The 6,626-nt window shown below is 36.6% G+C and overlaps 1 long non-coding RNA gene across 1 annotated transcript; it reads right to left on the bottom strand.

Annotated features, from left to right (window-relative positions):
- Positions 1-3,826: 3,826 nt before the first annotated feature.
- On the bottom strand, positions 3,827-5,902 carry LOC120571361. Its single transcript, XR_005641219.1, has 3 exons — positions 5,874-5,902; positions 4,925-5,042; positions 3,827-4,038 (listed from the first exon to the last, which is right to left on the bottom strand). It is a non-coding gene; the product is annotated as an uncharacterized LOC120571361 (long non-coding RNA).
- Positions 5,903-6,626: the final 724 nt, after the last annotated feature.

Raw genomic sequence — 6,626 nt, 5'->3', positions numbered from 1 at the left:
TCCACCACATTGTGCCAAATGAAGAATACCCCATGACTTTGACGTCATCACTGGTGTTTCAGGATATTTTTCATTCGGTTTGACAGTTTGGAAAGTTTTTCAGTTAAACCTTGTGATCGGCACATTAGTGGGATAAGAAGAGAGGAGAATAATTGAGAAACATGGCATTGTACAATAGAAAGACAATTATTAATAATGAAGTCTGATACTAGGGGCATCAACCACATTTTATTACGATACGATATATCGATTCTTTGGAAGATACAATATTTACTGATATCACAAAATCTGCTATGATACAATGTCGATCTGATTCAATTCAGGGGCCTGGACCAATAACAGACGATACCATCAACCTATTCTAACTTTACTTCAGATAAGACGAGTGCTTAGGGACCGTCTACAAACTACAATACCGAACACTGAAGAGATACAACAAATATATTTATTAATTTAATGATTAAATAAGGTAGTATCTCCAAACTTACCTCAATTATAACTTGTCTCCTGCTAGTTGTACTACAGCACTTACCTTAAAAAATAAGCATAATCATACTTTTGGGGAATATTGTTTGCCAAAAACATTTAATATTTTAATAATTAAAGAGTGGTGTCTCTAAACTTACCCCACACATAATTTGTATTCTGCTGGTTGTACTACAGCACTTACTTTTCAAAATTATGCATATGCCTATTTTTGAAAAGTAAGTGCTGTAGTGAGTGGTGGAGTACAGAGATGGAATGGGAGTGTGTGAACTTGAGAGAAGGGGGAAGTTTTTCTTTTAACTAGGCAACATTTTAGTGTTTTCTTTTTCGTCAACAATATTGCATGTTGATATCACCACAGTCAGCGTTTAATGTCGGCGCTGCTGTCTCGTCATCATTATCGTTAGGGATTTACCACTTCATCAGAGGTAAGAATATCCAAACAGGCTTAGTGGCTAAATGTTAAAGAGCAACATTTTAAAATGAGACAGGCAGGCACGTGAAAAATGTTACTATCAGGGCCTAAAACCGATACTGATTACCAGGGCCCAAGGTGAGAAAGGGCCCTTGAAAAGTCTGTAATATATTTTATTTCACCTGGATATTTTCATTTCCTAATTAAATTTCATAATGCATGTCAGATGAAATGTAAAGTTAGTGTATTGGCTGAATAACTTGCTTGATTGATTGACTACATGTTGTATAAAAAAAAACACTATCTAAGGTCTCAACCACCCCTTCCTAATACGCCAAATGGTTTAGTCCATCTGCACGCATTTTGTTTATGCTAGCTAGTTCAGTTGAGCGTCTGGTGGAGCGCAAACTTCTGCTGTAGAAATGTCTTCCTCAATGAAAGCCAAATCAGGCTACCAAAAAAAGAAAGTAAAGACAGGAGAAGGAGAGAAAACAAAATGAGGGGAAACAATTGGTAACTGACTTCTTTTCAAAGAAAGGTGAGCACAAACTAGAAAACGAAATCCATGGTGCTAAACTGCTTGAATATCTCCGCGACCGTTAGTGCTAAAAACAAACTGAGACAACCCATATAAAGAGCAGAACATACACTTTCAAATGGTAATTTGGTTATATTTGTAATCTGAGGTAAAGGCTAAATAAATAAACTACACTAGCAATGCTGTTTGCATATAACACACCATTGTTATAGCCTAATTTAAAACATGTTTAATTTTAAATTAATAGGCTATAATGTCTATAATTAGCAATAATAGGCTAATCAGTGTCATAGGTAGCTTGGTAGCTCATCGGTAGATACATATGTCAACATTATAGTTATATCAGATTTAGTAGAAGCAGATGTTAACATTGTGAAACTATAGAGGGCGATAGGAGGTAATTCATACTTCTGTCTTACACACACTATCATAATCTTGCATATACACCACTATACTACACACACACACACTATAATTATATTTCTACAAAGTATGTATGTATGTGTTTGTGTGAGTATAGTAGTGTATGTGAGAGAGTATAGTAGTGTATGTGAGAGTATAGTAGTGTATGTGAGAGAGTATAGTAGTGTGTGTGAGAGAGTATAGTAGTGTATGTGAGAGAGTATAGTAGTGTATGTGAGAGAGTATAGTAGTGTATGTGAGAGAGTATAGTAGTGTGTGTGAGAGAGTATAGTAGTGTGTGTGAGAGAGTATAGTAGTGTATGTGAGAGAGTATAGTAGTGTGTGTGAGAGAGTATAGTAGTGTGTGTGAGAGAGTATAGTAGTGTATGTGAGAGAGTATAGTAGTGTATGTGAGAGAGTATAGTAGTGTATGTGAGAGAGTATAGTAGTGTGTGTGTGAGAGAGTATAGTAGTGTGTGTGTGAGAGAGTATAGTAGTGTGTGTGAGAGAGAGTATAGTAGTGTGTGTGTGAGAGAGTATAGTAGTGTGTGTGAGAGAGTATAGTAGTGTATGTGAGAGAGTATAGTGGTGTATGTGAGAGAGTATAGTAGTGTGTGTGAGAGAGTATAGTTGAAAAGGAAGTTGGTTTGATCAATCAGGAAGACAGTTTAAATTCTCACTTCCTCATTGGCTAAAGGGGCCATTTTAAATTATCATTATCTGGTGGGCTTGCTGCTTTGAAAGTACAGCTAGCACCAACTCAGAGGAACAAGGAACATTTAAATCAAGCAGCAGAAACTTTAAGGAAAAAAACAACCTTTTTGGACAAAAACATTTATTCTTATTTTATTTAGTTTCTTTTTCAAGGTCAGTTATTGTTTGTGGAAGTATATGGTTATGAGGAAAACATTGCTATTTTTTTCACTGATACACTGTGGTGTGTTCAGAGAATTGTGAGGTAAACTGACAATTTGGGCCATGAAAGTGTCATTTTGGAAAGATAAATTTCTGAGCTCAATGGTTATACTCTGACAATCTCTTTCTTGCTCTTGATTAACCAGCAGTTTGAAGAGGATGCCAATCAGGGAAGCTTTGGTGTAGAGCTGAAGATCTTTGTCCGAACACCGACGGGACCTTAATTTCTATCTTTTACACGGCCTCCCGTTCGGTTGCGCGCGCCAACAGTGCAGAGGCAATGCAGAACATTTTAGTTAGGAGTGACAACGCTGAAATGAATGAAGACCCCCCAAAGTACATTTTGAGACTTCAATGTTGTTGTTCCAGAAAATGACTTTATTTTCAATTAAACAGTTATGAACAGAATTCTAGAAACTGTAGACCCACTAGCCAATGACATTCAATTATTTTTGAGCCTAGTGAACTCTATCAGTGAGCAACTTCATTAGTGTCAAGGCAATTAATAAAGGTTAATAAAAGGCCATTGACAAGTTTCCTTTTCAGTCAAATGATTATTCCATTTTCAATTGTTTAAACAAGACATTAATAATGTATTAGGAAATGGTGAGTTATTGACAACGATGCCTCTTCAATTTAGTCAAGTTCAACAGGCAACAGATTTTAATAATGTATATTAAGGAGTTCTTGGAAGTCATTCCTGACCAAATCCCTGAGTGTTTTTAATGCAAAATCCATAGTTTCCTTAAAATCCTCGAAATTTTTTCAGGACTGGCAACCGCGAGCAGTTAATGCATGTGTTTGCGGTGGGTAAATGACGGCCTTGTCTGAGGGGCAGCTCATGGAGAAAAACCACTGAAGGTAGTGGGGAGAAGCCCAGGGGTGGAATATCATTTGCTCCCTTCGTAAATTCCAGGATACCCCCAAGTTGCAAGGGTCCCTTTTGCGCTGAAAAAGAAATACACCAAAGAACAACAAAAATAAATTAAACCTAGCATGTAGAAAACTTTTTAAAAAGGAGGGAAAGACAAAGACAGACAGAAGGGCATATGAAAAGATTTTTATTCCATAACTAGCAATAATACTTACCCTCAACATCCAGCAGGTAGTCCCTCCAAAATGCACACATTCCTCTGCCCTTCTTTTGTTCCTGCCCACTGCTGACAGTTCTAGTACATCCGCTGTGAGTGGGGATGGCTCGTGACAAAACAGCAGTCTGAAAGCATCTGGGTGCATTCTTATTGCATCAAGAACACCAAGGGTCTTCATCCCCTCCCTGAACCTGTAAAAATGTATCATGAGAAGATACAAATATAATTTTTCAAATTGGATAAATTATCACACAGCACATGAAAGGGATGACTTATAAGACTTATAAGTTTTTGATTATGCAAAAAGGCCTTGTCTTTGACCACTATCTAAAACGTGATGTTCTTTACGTTTTTAAGATTTTAAGATTTAAGATTTTATATGATACATGCAAGCCTTTATTCGGAGTGTTTGGTTGTACACTGGCTTTTAAAAATATGTTAAAATCTTTCATTATTCTTAAACCTTGTAAGGTGTTCAGGTCTGTGGGACCCGTTGTCCCACAAATGATGCTATTTATTATGTCTTGTAACTCAAACTCATTGGCCTTGGCTCATTTTCTTTGAAGAACATAAAAAATAACTTATTTTCAATTAGTGTACACGGTACACCCCCCTACACATAACTAATACAAATGAGGTGTTCGGGTCTACTGGACCCAAGTGTAATAATTGTAGGTGCTATGAAACTTTGTACCTGCTATTCTCACACAAAGTTACAAAATTGTTACATTTCAAGTACTTTCACCTGTTCTGATAATGACTGATGATAATGAATGAAAAATCTTGTTTCCATTTTTTTTTTTTACCTTTTTTATAATTGAATTTCCTTGTTTACTCACAAAATCATGATCATATGATCTCACAGGAGTAAATGGCAAATATGAACCATAAATGATGTATATATCATTGGTAATTGAGCTTAAGTAAACCTTTTTACATAATTTTTTATGGCTGTATTGATTTAAAAGCCTAATAATGTGGTGGGTCCACCAGACCCGGGAACATTGGCTGTGGAACAAAAATATGAACACCTTAGAAGGGTTAATTTTGTTTGCTAAAAAATTGAGTGACACAAACCTTTGAAGTGCTCCACTAACTCGATGAACCAGCTGAAACATGATGATATCCTCCACCAAGAGATCTTTGTCTTCTATGCGTTTCAAAGGCCTTAGACACCCAGCATTGGCCAGATAATCTGTAATAAATCATTGTATAGTATGAACAACACAAGATTAGATATATTCAACAAACTGTTCTTTACTGGAGGCCAGGCCTGTATGTGATGATGAAATTAGGTGATGCATGAATTTATATGAATGACATCTTTTATTTAACTCCTTTAATCACAGTAGTATATTTAGCACTGACCAAGCCTGGTTTAAACATTCATATGAAAGTCAGAAACAAATCACACAGATTGCAGAAATATAAAAACAAATATGTGGCTTCACCACACTTAATCAGGGCTCTCAAGTTTTGAAGACAGGCAAGAGTGACATTCTAAAATGCTTAATAAGCACTTGAGAGCCCTGCTTAGTAGTATTTAGATTATTATTCACTGTAATAAACATATGTAAACATGTATATTGCACTCGTTACTAATAATAATAATAAATTTTATTGATATAGCCGCTTTTCATGGTACTCAAAGACACACAGGCTAAATATCGTCACCCAGTCAGATGATTGCAACTCAGCTAGCTAGCCAGCCGATGGAAGACCGAGCATTCTTATTTAACCTATCTTTGCTGTAAAACGCCTACGCCTACTCTCTCTTTACCCAAAGATAGGTGAAATCCAATAAATGCAGAACTACATTGCAATAAGCTGCGCACTGAATAGCAAATTACAATGTGTTTGAAATTTAATAACAGGAGCGCAGCAATGGGTATTACAATTACCAGTATGCTTCCATTACTGCTGCTGCTAGCTTTTTCTCCTAGTCAAAGTCAAATGTACATTGTACAGTAAATAAACTGTGGTTAATCAATCAATACATCTTATGTAAGCAGATTTATCAACTTACCTCTTCCTGGATTTCGACGACGATCCACCAGGCCTGTCTCGTCTGGTAACGGGGTCCTCCGTGTTGCATTGAGCTAGCTAGAAGTAGCAGTGCTAGCCTGGAGCCAGGTCTGACTGGATTTGCAGTTCCACCCCTGAATAATCTCTGCATCTCCGAATGAATCTATTGGACTTAATTTAATTAGATTCGAGACATCGTTGACAATAGCTCACCATTTCCTAAAATATTATTTAGAAGACCCACAGCTTCAGTTAGCCTCTCTCTATCCATTACAGCTCCACTTCAGCCAAACTATTATAATGACAGTGCCGGAATTTGACCGTCAAATACCGCTTCTTCTTTGTCAACCAATCAGGAGCTGAGTAATCAAACTCCCTTCCGTTTCAATCAAACTCCCTTCCGTTTCAATCAAACTCTCTCACACACACTACTATACTCTCTCACATACACTACTATACTCTCTCACATATACTACTATATTCTCTCACATATACTACTATACTCTCTCACATACACTACTATACTCTCTCACATATACTACTATATTCTCTCACACACACTACTATACTCTCTCACATATACTACTATACTCTCTCACATATACTACTATACTCTCTCACATACACTACTATACTCTCTCACATACACTACTATACTCTCTCACATATACTACTATACTCTCACATATACTACTATACTCTCTCACATACACTACTATAGCTACTCTCACATACACTACTATACTCTCTCACA

Source organism: Perca fluviatilis, chromosome 13 (assembly GCF_010015445.1).
Source record: "Perca fluviatilis chromosome 13, GENO_Pfluv_1.0, whole genome shotgun sequence".
NCBI classification, from domain to species: domain Eukaryota; kingdom Metazoa; phylum Chordata; class Actinopteri; order Perciformes; family Percidae; genus Perca; species Perca fluviatilis.
Note: the sequence above shows the minus strand (reverse complement) of the source record. Positions and strands in the feature narration are given on the sequence as shown.